This window comes from Somniosus microcephalus, chromosome 2 (genome assembly GCF_052327205.1).
Source record: "Somniosus microcephalus isolate GS21.2 chromosome 2, FLI_Smic_1.0, whole genome shotgun sequence".
Taxonomy (NCBI): domain Eukaryota; kingdom Metazoa; phylum Chordata; class Chondrichthyes; order Squaliformes; family Somniosidae; genus Somniosus; species Somniosus microcephalus.
In genome coordinates, this window is record NC_140988.1 from 212349922 (window position 1) to 212365780 (window position 15859).

The window sequence follows — 15859 nt, forward strand, 5'->3', positions numbered from 1 at the left end:
CCCTTTTAATGAAAACCATGCTCAATTGTTTCTTTTAATTATCTATAGATAGCCTACATTACAAATGCAGCATCCCAACTCAAAAAATTGCTCAATTCAGGTCCCAGAGGGAGGAGAGCTGGATCATGGAGAACAATGAGAATAATATATACTTCGCCAAACAATCTTGTTTCATGTTGTTTGCTTTTTTTTACATTTTTCTTACATTGGCAAAATTGGCACCTATCAGGGCCCCAATGAATGGGAACTGAGAAAATGTTTATTTTTTTGTAAAATATAAACATGTTGTCAAATCTCAAATCTATGCCCACCTCTCACACAAACTCATTGTTTGAATCTCTACAATCAGTTTTCCACTTGTCACACAGCATCAAAACTGCCCTAATCAATGACATTAACAACATTCTATGTGACTGTAGAGCGCTATTCCTGCATTGTCCTCTCTGCAGCCTTTGACATGATTGACTACACCATCCTCTTACAATACCTCGCCTCCTTTGTCCAGTTCGATGGGATTACTGTTGCTTGGTTCCACCGTTACCTCCCCAAGCAAAGGCAGAGCATTTCCAGCAATGGCCTCCTGCCTGCCCTCGCACGTTAACTCAGGAGTCCCAAGAATCTATTCTTGGTCTCCTTTTGACCAGATCTAGTAGTTGTAATAGCATAGACATTGCTATTGGATTCTTCAACCTATGTACTTAACTTGCAAAAGGAACTGAACAAAACTTTGTTGAAAACTATTTAAAAATATGTAACTAGTCATTTTTCAAAACAACAAAATTAGCTCCTATATTTAAACTGTATTTCGTTTCAAATGACACGTGAGGTCTGCAAAATATAACTATCACATAAAAACTCTTTCTGCAAAGGAATTAAGTAGAAATAACCATTAACATTCCAGTTTGTCTACATCAGAGTTCTCAGCTACTCACGTAATAGATTTGGCAAAATCATGCAGCGCCTAAAAAAGACTTGACCTTTTTCCACTTTAAAAAACGAATGGGGGCTGGATTAACTGGTGTACTCATTGCATTAAATTCCACTCACGTGTGTAGAGGCAGGATTTCCTGCTTCACTGATCCTGCCACACACTGGGTGCACATACGAGGAAATTCCATACCCCCATATTCTGACAATTCATTTAAATGGTCAAAAGTGGGCTGGGTGTGTGTGGAATTTCCCAGTATGTGCTTTCAGCATTGAGACATATGCGCTGACACTTAAAATCTAATACCCAGCATATTTCTAAAGACCTAAACCATTTAATAAAACAAGCTCTGCTGCACAGAATGGGAGGAAAAAGAGGGGTAGAGCTACAGTAATAGGGGATTCAATTGTAAGGGGAATAGACAGGCGTTTCTGCGGCCGCAAACGAGACTCCAGGATGGTGTGTTGCCTCCCTGGTGCAAGGGTCAAGGATGTCTCCGAGCGGCTGCATGTTGGCCTTCGTAGCAAGACGGTTCGAGTACAGGAACAAGGATGTCTTGCTAGAGTTGTACAGGGCCTTGGTGAGACCGCACCTTGAGTATTGTGTGCAGTTTTGGTCGCCTTACCTGAGGAAGGACGTTCTTGCCATGGAAGGAGTGCAGCAAAGATTCACCAGGCTGATACCTGGGATGGCAGGAATGACGTATGTGGACAGATTGTGTCAATTGGGCTTATACTCACTGGAGTTTAGAAGATTGAGAGGGGATCTCATCGAAACCTATAAAATTCTGTCAGGCCTGGACAGACTAGATGCAGGAAGGATGTTTCTGATGGCCGGGGAGTCCAGAACCAGGGGTCATAGTCTAAGGATAAGGGGTAAGCCATTTAGGACTGAAATGAGGAGGAATTTCTTCACCCAGAGAGTGGTGAACCTGTGGAATTCTCTGCCACAGAGGGCAGTCGAGGCCAGTTCATTAAATATATTCAAGAAAGAGTTGGATATATTTCTTGAGGCTAAAAGGATCAGGGGATATGGGGAGAAGGCAGGGACAGGGTACTGAATTTGGATGATCAGCCATGATCTCATTGAATGGTGGAGCAGGCTCGAAGGGCCGAATGGCCTACTCCTGCTCCTATCTTCTATGTCTCTCATTGGTTGTGCCACAACACAGCTTCTTGATGCATTCATTGAAAACCTTGGTTGCTGATGAATCCTCGTATATTTACACTTGAGTGGTACAATCTATTGGTCAAGTGGCAGCATCTCATTAAGCAAGTTAAAATAAAATCAATATAAATGTGCCTTAAAATTCAACATTTTATGAAAAACAATGTCACTATGTCGATTTTAACAATGCAATTTTGTTCCGGACAGGATCCAAATTACATTAAGGATTACATTCTGGCAAGTCAGAAGTTTGACAGCTTCCCTGTCGAGGCATTCTCTATAAGTATAAGAGTAAACAGGTCTGCAGAGCACAGAGCGGGATTAAAACGGAGTGTTAAACAGAGTGTTTTATTTGGGAACTTGGAGAAGAGGGGGAAGGAGTTGCTGCTTTTTGCCTACACTACTTGTAGTGTTTTGAGTTACAGGTAGATATGTAATTTCAGTACGCATAACTTAATCTAGATCAAGTAGTCAAGAAACTACAATGTAAACTTAGTTACCTACTTATAAATGTATTTAAATTTACTTCAATAAAACAATGTCATATAGGGATGGCAGTGCAGGTGGTGTGCCGCAACTGCAGCATGTGGGAGTTTGTGGAGAGCATTGTGATCCCAGACAACCACATTTGCAGTAAGTGCCTGCATCTTGAGGAACTTCAGCTCAGAGTTTTTGAGCTGGAATCCGAGGTGCAGACATTGTGGGGCATCAGTGATGGGGAGAGTTACCTGGATACTTTGATCCAGGAGGCAGTCACACCCCTTAGGTTAGGTCGTGATACAGGTCTGGTTGGTGGTCAGGGACAGGAGAGTGTGACTGCAACTCAGGCAAGTAAGGGGACCCCAGGTGCAGTGCTGGAGGAGCCTCAGCCTTTGCCCTTGTCCAACAGGTCATGAGGTTCTTGCTGCCTGTGTGGATGAGGGAAAAGCCTGCAGGATGGATGAGCAAGCTGACCCTGGCACCGTGGTGCAGGAGGCCATTCAAGGAGGGGGGGGGGGGGGGGGGCGGAGAAAAGGAATGTATTTGTGTAGGGGACAGTATAGTCAGGGAGATAGATATTATAATAGCAAAATACTGCGGATGCTGGAAATCTGAAATAACAACAGAAAATGCTGGAAATACTCAGCAGGCCAGGCAGCATCCACGGAGTGAGAAACAAAGTTAACGTTTCAGGTCTGGGACCCTTCATCAGATACTATTCTCTGAAGCCGCGATGGACAGTCCCGAAGGTTGTTTTGCCTGCCAGGATTAAAGACATCTCCTCGCGGCTGGAGGAGAACTGGGAGTGGGAGGGGAAGGAGGAGGATCCAGTTGTCGTGGTCCACGTAGGAACCAACGACATAGGTAGAGCTAGGAATGAGGTTCTGCTGAGGGAGTTTGAAGAGCTAGGATCCAAATTAAAAAGCAGAACCTCAAAGGTTGGATTGTTACCTGTGCCACACGCAAATTGGCATTGTGACAAACAGATTACAGGTTTAAATGCGTGGCTCAAAGAGTGGTCTGGGAGGAAGGGGTTTCAGTTCATGAGGCACTGGCACAGGTACTGGGGAAAGAGGGAGCTGTTCTGTTGGGACGCGTTCCACTTAAACCGGGCTGAGACCAGTGTCATGGAGAACCGAATAACTAGGGCAGTAGGCAGGGCTTTAAACTAATGAAGGGGGGGTGGGAGGATTCAGGAAAGAGTACATTTAAAAGCAGCAAGAGAAATGTCAAGGCTCTAGAGCAGAGTTTTAGGTAAAAATAAGCAGAGTGGTCAGGAAGGGACAGAGAGACTAACAAAGGTAATAAGGCATCAGTGACTAAGGTGATATCAGGGAAAATAGAAAAAAGTCAAAGCTAAAGGCACTATATCTGAATTCACGAAGCATTCACAACAAAATTAATGAATTGATAGATCAAACCTATTAATTTTTATCTGCGCTAATAGCCATTACGGAGACGTGGTTGCAATTTGGCCAAGGTTGGGAACTAAATATTCCAGAATACTTAATTTTTAGCAGAGATAGGCAAAATGGAAAAGGAGGAGGGGTAGCCCTTATAACAAAAGGATGGGATAGTGACAGTAGAGAGAAAGGATCTTAGCTCTGAAAATCAAGAAGTAGAATCAGTTTGGGTGGAGCTAAGAAACAGCAAGGGGCAGAAAACATTGGTGGGAGTTGTTTATCAGCCCCCAAACAATAGTTGTAATGTTGGGTAGAGTATAAACCAGGAAATTAGAGGAGCATGTAACAAGGGTAATACAGTAATTATGGGGGACTTTAATCTACTTATCGACTGGGCAAACCAAATTTGCAGTAATAGTGTGGAGGACAAATTCATGGAATGTATGCAAGATAGTTTTCTAGATCAGTATGTTGAGGAACCAACTAGGGAACAGGCTATTTTAGATCTAGTATTGTGCAACGAGACAGGATTAATTAATAACCTTGTAGTAAAGGGGCCTTTAGGAAAGAGTGACCATAATATGATAGAATTTTATTTTGAGTTTGAAAGTGATTGAGTTAAATCCGAAACTAGGGTCTTAAAATCTAAACAAAGCAAACTACGTAGGTATGAGGGGCGAGTTGGCTACGGTAGATTGGGAAACTACATTAAAAGGTATGATGGTAGCGAAGCAATGACAAGCATTTAAAGGATTAATACATAATTTACAACAAATATACATTCCTTTAAGGCACAAAAACCCCACAGGAAAAGTGGTCCAACCGTGGCTAACAAGAGAAGTTAAAGATAGTATTAGATCAAAGGAAGAAGCTTATAATGTTGCCAAAAAGAGTAGTAAGCCTGAGGATTGGGAGGATTTTAGAATTCAGCAAAGGAGGACCAAGAAATTGATAAAAGGGAAAATAGAATGAGAGTAAAGTAGCGAGACACATTAAAACAGACTGCAAAAGCTTCTATAGGTATGTAGAAAGGAAAAGATTAGTGAAAGTAAATGTGGGTCCCTTACAGGCTGAGAGGAGAAATTATAATGGGGAATAAGGAAATGGCAGAGAAATTAAGCAAATACTTTGTGTCTGTCTTCACAGAAGACGCAAAAAAAATCCCAGAAATAGTGGAGAACCAAGGGTCTGAAATTATTAGTAATTAATGGGACTGAAAGCCAATAAATCCCATGGACATGATGGCCTACATCCTAGGGTTTTGAAAGAATTGGCTGTAGAGATAGTGGATGCATTGGTTATCATCTTTCAAAATTCCATAGATTCTAGAACGGTTCCCGCAGATTGGAAGGTAGGAAATGTAACCCCGCTGTTCAAGTAAGGAGTGAGAGAAAACAGGGAACTACAGACCAGTTAGCCTGACATCAGTAGTAGGGAAAATGCTAGAATCTATTATTAAGGACGTGGTAACGGGGCACTTAGAAAATAATAATAGGATTGGGCAGAGTCAACACGGATTTATAAAAGGGAAATCGTGTTTGACAAATCTGTTAAGAGTTGTTTGAGGTTGTAACTAGCAGAATAGATAAGGGGAAGCCAGTGGATATGATGTATTTGGATTTGCAGAAGGCATTCGATAAGGTGTCACACAAAAGGTTATTAAACAAAGTTAGGGTTCATGGGATTGGGAGTAATATACTAGCATGGATTGAGGATTGGTTAACGGACAGAAAACAGAGAGTAGGAATAACAGGTCATTTTCGGGTTGGCAGGCTGTAACTAGTGGGGTACTGCAAGGATCAGTGCTTGGGCCTCAGCTATTCACAATCTATATCAATGATTTGGATGAGGGGACCAAATGTAATATATCCAAGTTTGCTGATGATACAGAGCTGAGTGGGAATGTAAGTTGTGAGGAGGATGCAAAGAGGCTTCAAGGGGATATAGACAGATTAAGTGAGTGGGCAAGAACATGGCAAATGGAATATAATGTGGAGAAATGTAAAGTTATCCACTTTGGTAGGAAAAATAGAAAAGCAGAGTATTTTTTAAATGGTGAGAGATTGGGAAATGCTGCTGTTCAGAGGCACCTGGGTGTCCTTGTACACGAATCACTGAAAGTTAACATGCAGGTACAGCAAGCAATTAAGAAAGCAAATGGTATGTTGGCCTTTATTACAAGAGGATTTGAGTATAAGAATAAAGATGTCTTACTGCAATTATATAGGGCCCTGATGAGGCCACACCTGGAGTATTGTGTACAGTTTTGGTCTCCTTACCTAAGGGAGTGCAACAAAGGTTCCCAGACTGGTTCCTGGGATGGGGGCTTGTCCTAGGAGGAGAGATTGAGTAGACTAGGACTATATTCTCTAGAGTTTAGAAGAATGAAAGGTGATCTCATTGAAACGTACAAAATTCTTACAGGGCTTGACAGGGTAGATGCAGGGAGGATGTTTCCCCTGGCTGGGGAGTCTAGAATCAGGGGTCAGAGTCTCAGAATAAGGGGTCGGCCATTTAGGACTGAGATGAGGAGAAATTTCTTCACTCAGAGGGTGGTGAATCTTTGGAATTCTCTACCCCAGAGGACTGAGATGATTTGGCCTCCAACAACCTCAACCATCTTCCTCTGTGCTATGTATGACTCCAGCCAGTGGAGAGTTTTCCAACCCCCACCCTCAGATTCCCATTGACTTCAATTTTACTAGGGCTTCTTGATGCCACACTCGGTCAAATGCTGCCGTGATGTCAAGGGCAGTCACTCTCACCTCACCTCTGAAATTCAGCTCAACTGTCCATGTGTAGACCAAGGCTGTAAGGAGATCTGGAGCCGAGTGGCCCTGGCGGAACCCAAACTGAGTATCAGTAAGCATGTTATTGATGCTTAATGCCGCTTGATAGCACTGTCAAAGAAACCTTCCATCACTTTGCTGATGGGGCGGTAATTGGCCTGATTGGATTTGACCCGCTTTCTGTGGACAGGACATACCTCGGCAAGTTTTCACTTTGTTGGGTCAGTGACAGTGTTGTAGCTGTGCTTGAACAGCTTGGCTAGATTTTAGATTTTCTATGCCAAGCTGATGACAAAAGGAGAAAGTAAATACTAATTTACAAGTTTCAGTTCCTCATTTGCCTAGGCTATATCCTGTTAGCTAAATTCTTTCCTCACACAGGTATGATAATTTTATTATTAACGCCCTCTGCTTGGCTTCTTCCTTCTCTTTCTACTCAAGGCTGTACAGAAGACAACGATCAATATTTTCTCTGCTCCCCACTCACTCCAACCTACCTCCCTCTGAACTTGGAACACTCCGTTCTCTCCAATAAGAGGTGATCTCATTGAAACACACAAAATTCTTACAGGGCTTGACAGGGTAGATGCAGGGAGGATGTTTCCCCTGGCTGGGGAGTCTAGAACCAGAGGCCACAGTCTCAGAATAAGGGGTCGGCCATTTAGGACTGAGATGAGGAGAAATTTCTTCACTCAAGAGGGTGGTGAATCTTTGGAATTCTCTACCCCAGAGGGCTATAGAGGCTCAGTCGCTGAGCATATTCAAGACAGAGATCGATAGATTTTTTGGATATTAAGGGAATCAAGCGATATGGAGATAGTGCAGGAAAGTGGAGTTGAGGTAGTAGATCAGCCATGATCTTACTGAATGGCCAAATGGCTCCTATTTCTTATGTTCTTATACTTACGTTCAGAACCAATAATTCTTACTTTAGGAGTGCTCTGTGCCACATGCTCAGGCAAAGCGAATTTACTTATGTTCACACTATTCTCATATCCATTTAACTAATCTCCTATTCCTCAGCCTGCATCAGTGTTTTATAAACTGCTGGATTGTAATGTGTATATATATTTTTATTGTGAAACTAGCTGAAGTGCCCGGCAGTGCCGAGGGATTTTTGAGGGCATGTTGTTGTTGGAAGAGAGAGAGAGCGCGCGACTGGGGGGAAGGGGGGGGATTTGAGGGCATGTTGTTGTTGGAAAAGAGCGCTGCGCGCGACCGGGGGGGAAGAGCGCGCGTGACCGGGGGGAAGGCAGGAGGGGGAAGGCAGGGGGGAAGGAAGGGGAGGGGGGGGGGGAGGAAGGGAAAGGGGGGGGAGGAGGGGAGGGGAGGGGGAGGAGGGGAGGGGAGGGGGAGGAAGGGGAGGGGGGGAGGAGTGGGGGAGCTGGGGGGAAGCGGGGGGGGAGGAGTGGGGGAAGGGAGGGGGGCAGAAAGGGAGGGGGAGCCAGCAGACCCTTTCCCCTCTGCCGGCGATGGCTCCGCTGAGCTCTGTGCCGCCCCACACATTGACATGCCGAGCGCAGCGCCCCGGTCAGCCTGAGCCCCGCCCTCCCGAGGCCGGGCCTGAGGCGGCTTGAGACGGCCGATTGCGGCTGGCCGGGCCCGGTTGCCTTGGTAACCCTCCTCCCCTCTCCGGGACCGGGCCTGAGCGGCTTGAGACGGCCGATTGTGGCTGGCGAGCCCGGTTGCCGGGGTAACCCTCTCCGCTCCCCCTCCCCTCCCGAGCCCCGCCCACCTGCTCGCTTCCCTCTGGCCGCGCTCTGTGTGGAGGTGCGCGTGCGCCGTGCAGCGCAAGCGCGAGGAGCTTGCAGTGAGCCCAGCCAGCCTTTACCAAGATGGCTGGCCGCTGGTTCGGAATCGGGCCCAGCAGTGGGGTGGGTGGGGGGTGAGGGGTGGGAGGAGCTTGCCACAAAACAATTGCCTAGGGTCCAGCATGGCTGGCAACAGACACCCAGGCTTCGAGGCCTACCTGGAAAAACGGGGAAAGGTAGGAAAATTAATGAGATTAGATAAAAGATTTAGAAAGTAATTAACTTTTTTAAAAACAAGATGTGTTTTAAAAGCAACTTCTTTTTTTAAAGATGCAGAAAGCGGGAAAAAGAAATGAAAAGTTTGGAATCAAGATGGCGGCGACTCACCTCGGTTCAGAACGATAAGGCCCGCCCACACACACACGCACCGATTGGTCGACCGTCAGGTCACCGAAGCGTAGGATTCGTCAATCGTCCCGCCACTCGACTCTAGGAGGGCCCGCCCGCACGCGCCAGGAACCCGCCCCCCGACATGCAGCGATTGGTCGACCGTCGGGTCGCTCGACCGTACGATTGGTCGACCTCGACGTCACTCAATGCTAATGAGCAGATAATGAGCGGAATTTTGAACATATTTTGGATACCGCGGGCACAATTTTTGTCTCACCGAAACGTAAATACGCTTACAACCGTTCTGGAATCGTAAGCTTTCCTTTGATGTAACATACGTGTAGGTATGCTCTATAACTTTTGATTGTATAGCCGGACAGAGAGACAGACAGAGAGACATACCGTTTTATTATATACTCGTTGGAAGTGCCCGGCGGTGCCGAGGGTCTTTTGAGGGCATGTTGTTGTTGGGGGGGGGGGGGGGGGGGGGAGAAGAGCGCGCGCGCGACTTTGGGGGGGGGGGGGAAAGAGAGCGCGCGCGCGACTAGGGGGGGGGGAAGAGCGCGCGAGCGACTGGGGGGGTGGGGTGGGGGGGGGGGGAGAGCGAGCGACTGGGGGGGGTGGGTGTGGGGGGGGAGAGCGAGCGACTGGGGGGGTTGGGGGGGGAGAGCGAGCGACTGGGGGGGGGAGGAGAGCGAGCGACTGGGGGGGGAGAGCGAGCGACTGGGGAGGAGAGCGAGCGACTGGGGGGAGGAGAGCGAGCGACTGGGGGGGGAGGAGAGCGAGCGACTGGGGGGGAGGAGAGCGAGCGACTGGGGGGGGAGGAGTAGCGAGCGACTGGGGGGGGAGGAGAGCGAGCGACTGGGGGGGAGGAGAGCGAGCGACTGGGGGGGGAGGGAGAGCGAGCGACTGGGGGGGGAGGAGAGCGAGCGACTGGGGGGGGAGGAGAGCGAGCGACTGGGGGGGGAGGAGAGCGAGCGACTGGGGGGGGGAGGAGAGCGAGCGACTGGGGGGGGGGAGGAGAGCGAGCGACTGGGGGGGGAGGAGAGCGAGCGACTGGGGGGGGAGGAGAGCGAGCGACTGGGGGGGGAGGAGAGCGAGCGACTGGGGGGGGGAGGAGAGCGAGCGACTGGGGGGGGGAGGAGAGCGAGCGACTGGGGGGGGAGGAGAGCGAGCGACTGGGGGGGGAGGAGAGCGAGCGACTGGGGGGGGAGGAGAGCGAGCGACTGGGGGGAGGGATGGAGAGCGAGCGACTGGGGGGGAGAGAGCGAGCGAGCGAGCGAGCTGGGGGGGGAGGAGAGCGAGCGACTGGGGGGGGAGGAGAGCGAGCGACTGGGGGGGGAGGAGAGCGAGCGACTGGGGGGGGAGGAGAGCGAGCGACTGGGGGGGGAGGAGAGCGAGCGACTGGGGGGGGGAGGAGAGCGAGCGACTGGGGGGGGAGGAGAGCGAGCGACTGGGGGGGGAGGGAGAGCGAGCGACTGGGGGGGGAGGAGAGCGAGCGACTGGGGGGGGGAGGAGAGCGAGCGACTGGGGGGGGAGGAGAGCGAGCGACTGGGGGGGGAGGAGAGCGAGCGACTGGGGGGAGGAGAGCGAGCGACTGGGGAGAGACGAGCGACTGGGGGGGGAGGAGAGCGAGCGACTGGGGGGGAGGAGAGCGAGCGACTGGGGGGGAGGAGAGCGAGCGACTGGGGGGAGGAGAGCGAGCGACTGGGGGGAGAGCGAGCGATGGGAGAGCGACTGGGGGGGAGGAGAGCGAGCGACTGGGGGGGGAGGAGAGGCGAGCGACTGGGGGGGAGGAGAGCGAGCGACTGGGGGGGAGGAGAGCGAGCGACTGGGGGGGAGGAGAGCGAGCGACTGGGGGGGAGGAGAGCGAGCGACTGGGGGGGGAGGAGAGCGAGCGACTGGGGGGGAGGAGAGCGAGCGACTGGGGGGGAGGAGAGCGAGCGACTGGGGGGGGAGGAGAGCGAGCGACTGGGGGGGAGGAGAGCGAGCGACTGGGGGGGAGGAGAGCGAGCGACTGGGGGGAGGAGAGCGAGCGACTGGGGGCGGGAGGAGAGCGAGCGACTGGGGGGGAGGAGAGCGAGCGACTGGGGGGGAGGAGAGCGAGCGACTGGGGGGAGGAGAGCGAGCGACTGGGGGGGAGGAGAGCGAGCGACTGGGGGGAGGAGAGCGAGCGACTGGGGGGAGGAGAGCGAGCGACTGGGGGGGAGGAGGAGCGAGCGACTGGGGGGGAGGAGAGCGAGCGACTGGGGGGGAGGAGAGCGAGCGACTGGGGGGGAGGAGAGCGAGCGACTGGGGGGGAGGAGAGCGGAGCGACTGGGGGGGAGGAGAGCGAGCGACTGGGGGGGGAGGAGAGCGAGCGACTGGGGGGGAGGAGAGCGAGCGACTGGGGGGGAGGAGAGCGAGCGACTGGGGGGGAGGAGAGCGAGCGACTGGGGGGAGGAGAGCGAGCGACTGGGGGGGAGGAGATGCGAGCGACTGGGGGGGAGGAGAGCGAGCGACTGGGGGGGAGGAGATGCGAGCGACTGGGGGAGGAGAGCGAGCGACTGGGGGGAGGAGAGCGAGCGACTGGGGGGGAGGAGAGCGAGCGGACTGGGGGGGAGGAGAGCGAGCGATGGGGGGGAGGAGAGCGAGCGACTGGGGGGAGGAGAGCGAGCGACTGGTGGGAGCGAGAGCGAGCGACTGGGGGGGAGGAGAGCGAGCGACTGGGGGGAGGAGAGCGAGCGACTGGGGGGAGAGAGCGAGCGACTGAGGGGAGGAGAGCGAGCGATGGGGGGGAGGAGAGCGAGCGACTGGGGGGGAGGAGAGCGAGCGACTGGGGGGGAGGAGAGCGAGCGACTGGGGGGGAGGAGAGCGAGCGACTGGGGGGGAGGAGATGGCGAGCGACTGGGGGGGAGGAGAGCGAGCGACTGGGGGGGAGGAGAGCGAGCGACTGGGGGGGAGGAGAGCGAGCGACTGGGGGGAGGAGAGCGAGCGACTGGGGGGGAGGAGAGCGAGCGACTGGGGGGGAGGAGAGCGAGCGACTGGGGGGGAGGAGAGCGAGCGACTGGGGGGGGAGGAGAGCGAGCGACTGGGGGGGGAGTGAGAGAGCGAGCGACTGGGGGGGAGGAGAGCGAGCGACTGGGGGGGAGGAGAGCGAGCGACTGGGGGGGGAGGAGAGCGAGCGACTGGGGGGGAGGAGAGCGAGCGGACTGGGGGGGAGGAGAGCGAGCGACTGGGGGGGAGGAGAGCGAGCGACTGGGGGGGAGGAGAGCGAGCGACTGGGGGGGAGGAGAGCGAGCGACTGGGGGGGAGGAGAGCGAGCGACTGGGGGGGAGGAGAGAGCCTGAAGCAGCACTGGGGGGGTGGAGAGCGAGCGACTGGGGGAGAGCGAGCGACTGGGGGGGAGGAGGAGCGAGCGGACTGGGGGGGAGGAGAGCGAGGCGACTGGGGGGGAGGAGGAGCGAGCGGGAGGAGAGCGAGCGACTGGGGGGGAGGAGAGCGAGCGACTGGGGGGGAGGAGAGCGAGCGACTGGGGGGGAGGAGAGCGAGCGACTGGGGGGGGAGGAGAGCGAGCGACTGGGGGGGAGGAGAGCGAGCGACTGGGGGGGAGGAGAGCGAGCGACTGGGGGGGAGGAGAGCGAGCGACTGGGGGGGAGGAGAGCGAGCGACTGGGGGGGAGGAGAGCGAGCGACTGGGGGGGAGGAGAGCGAGCGACTGGGGGGGAGGAGAGCGAGCGACTGGGGGGGAGGAGAGCGAGCGACTGGGGGGGAGGAGAGCGAGCGACTGGGGGGGAGGAGAGCGAGCGACTGGGGGGGAGGAGAGCGAGCGACTGGGGGGGAGGAGAGCGAGCGACTGGGGGGGAGGAGAGCGAGCGACTGGGGGGGAGGAGAGCGAGCGACTGGGGGGGAGGAGAGCGAGCGACTGGGGGGGAGGAGAGCGAGCGACTGGGGGGGAGGAGAGCGAGCGACTGGGGGGGAGGAGAGCGAGCGACTGGGGGGGAGGAGAGCGAGCGACTGGGGGGGAGGAGAGCGAGCGACTGGGGGGGAGGAGAGCGAGCGACTGGGGGGGAGGAGAGCGAGCGACTGGGGGGGAGGAGAGCGAGCGACTGGGGGGGAGGAGAGCGAGCGACTGGGGGGGGAGGAGAGCGAGCGACTGGGGGGGAGGAGAGCGAGCGACTGGGGGGGAGGAGAGCGAGAGACTGGGGGGGAGAGAGAGACTGGGGGGAAGAGAGAGAGAGACTGGGGGGGAAGAGAGAGAGAGAGACTGGGGGGGAAGAGAGAGAGAGAGACTGGGGGGGAAGAGAGAGAGAGACTGGGGGGAGAGAGAGACTGGGGGGAAGAGAGAGAGAGACTGGGGGAAGAGAGAGAGAGACTGGGGGGAAGAGAGAGAGAGACTGGGGGGAAGAGAGAGAGAGACTGGGGGGAAGAGAGAGAGAGACTGGGGGGAGAGAGAGAGAGACTGGGGGGGAGAGAGAGACTGGGGGGAAGAGAGAGAGAGACTGGGGGGAAGAGAGAGAGAGAGACTGGGGGGGAAGAGAGAGAGAGACTGGGGGGAAGAGAGAGAGAGACTGGGGGAAGAGAGAGAGAGACTGGGGGGAAGAGAGAGAGAGACTGGGGGGAAGAGAGAGAGAGACTGGGGGGAAGAGAGAGAGAGACTGGGGGGAAGAGAGAGAGAGATTGGGGGGAAGAGAGAGAGAGATTGGGGGGAAGAGAGAGATTGGGGGGAAGAGAGAGAGGGACTGGGGGGAAGAGAGAGAGGGACTGGGGGGAAGAGAGAGAGGGACTGGGGGGAAGAGAGAGGGGGCTGGGGGGAAGAGAGAGAGAGACTGGGGGGAAGAGAGAGAGAGACTGGGGGGAAGAGAGAGAGAGACTGGGGGGAAGAGAGAAAGAGACTGGGGGGAAGAGAGAGAGAGACTGGGGGGAAGAGAGAGAGAGACTGGGGGGAAGAGAGAGAGAGACTGGGGGGAAGAGAGAGAGAGACTGGGGGGAAGAGAGAGAGAGACTGGGGGGAAGAGAGAGAGAGACTGGGGGGAAGAGAGAGAGAGACTGGGGGGAAGAGAGAGAGAGACTGGGGGGAAGAGAGAGAGAGACTGGGGGAAGAGAGAGAGAGACTGGGGGGAAGAGAGAGAGAGACTGGGGGGAAGAGAGAGAGAGACTGGGGGGAAGAGAGAGAGAGACTGGGGGAAGAGAGAGAGAGACTGGGGGGAAGAGAGAGAGAGACTGGGGGGAAGAGAGAGAGAGACTGGGGGGAAGAGAGAGAGAGACTGGGGGGAAGAGAGAGAGAGACTGGGGGGAAGAGAGAGAGAGACTGGGGGGGAAGAGAGAGAGAGACTGGGGGGGGAAGAGAGAGAGAGACTGGGGGGGAAGAGAGAGAGAGAGACTGGGGGGAAGAGAGAGAGAGACTGGGGGGAAGAGAGAGAGAGACTGGGGGGAAGAGAGAGAGAGACTGGGGGGAAGAGAGAGAGAGACTGGGGGGAAGAGAGAGAGAGACTGGGGGGAAGAGAGAGAGAGACTGGGGGGAAGAGAGAGAGAGACTGGGGGGAAGAGAGAGAGAGACTGGGGGGAAGAGAGAGAGAGACTGGGGGGAAGAGAGAGAGAGATTGGGGGGAAGAGAGAGAGAGATTGGGGGGAAGAGAGAGAGAGACTGGGGGGGAAGAGAGAGAGGGACTGGGGGGAAGAGAGAGAGAGACTGGGGGGAAGAGAGAGAGAGACTGGGGGGGAAGAGAGAGAGAGACTGGGGGGGAAGAGAGAGAGAGACTGGGGGGGAAGAGAGAGAGAGACTGGGGGGGAAGAGAGAGAGAGACTGGGGGGAAGAGAGAGAGAGACTGGGGGGGAAGAGAGAGAGAGACTGGGGGGGAAGAGAGAGAGACTGGGGGGGAAGAGAGAGAGACTGGGGGGGGAAGAGAGAGAGAGAGACTGGGGGGAAGAGAGAGAGAGAGACTGGGGGGGGAGAGAGAGAGAGACTGGGGGGAAGAGAGAGAGAGAGACGGGGGGAAGAGAGAGAGAGAGAGAGAGACGGGGGGGAAGAGAGAGAGAGAGAGAGACGGGGGGGAAGAGAGAGAGAGAGAGACGGGGGGAAGAGAGAGAGAGAGACGGGGGGGAAGAGAGAGAGAGAGAGAGACGGGGGGGAAGAGAGAGAGAGACTGGGGGGAAGGAGAGAGCGAGAGACTGGGGGCAGGAGAGAAAGAGGGGGGGAGGAGAGAAAGAGGGGGGGAAGGAGAGAAAGAGGGGGGAAGGAGAGAAAGAGAGAGAGCTAAGGAGAGACAGAGAGGGGGAAGCAGCTACTACAGCTCTGTCGAAACCTGGGTCTGTACATTGTCAATGGTAGGTTCATAGGAGACCTCCTAGGAAGATCGACCTATTGCTCACCTCTTGGCTGCAGCACAGTAGACTATATGATTACAGACTTAGACCCATCCTCTTTCAGAGCATTCACAGTCAAACCACAAACAACACTGTCAGATCACAGTCAAATTACTATGTTCCTCAAAAAGACAGAAACAAACAACATAGAAACACAACCCAGTAAACTGTACAACACCAAAAAATCGTACAGATGGGCCAAAAACGACACGGAAAAATACCAGAAAACAATTAGCAATGCATCAACTCAAGCTCTCTTAGACACCTTTCTGGATAACATATACACTCACAATAAAGAAGGCGTAAACCGGGCAGTTAGTAAACTAAACAATATTTTTGATAATTTGGCAACAAATGCAAACTTGAAAGCTCGCAAGAACAAACCCAAAACAAAAAACTATGAAAAATGGTTTGACCGAGATTGCCATAACATGAGGAAAAAACTTAGAAAAATATCAAACCAAAAACACAGACATCCAGAAAACGAGGAACTACGCCTTACTTATTGTCAGACACTAACACAATACAGAAACACACTCAGAACCAAAAAAGAGCAATATATTAAGAATACACTCAGCTCCATGGAGGAATCCATAGATTCCAATTG

The 15859-nt window shown here is 53.7% G+C and overlaps 1 protein-coding gene across 5 annotated transcripts in view; it reads right to left on the minus strand.

The window, feature by feature from the left end:
• The window catches only part of pds5a (PDS5 cohesin associated factor A), a 441642-nt gene that overhangs the window by 244752 nt on the left and 181031 nt on the right, over positions 1-15859 (minus strand). The window lies entirely within an intron of this gene.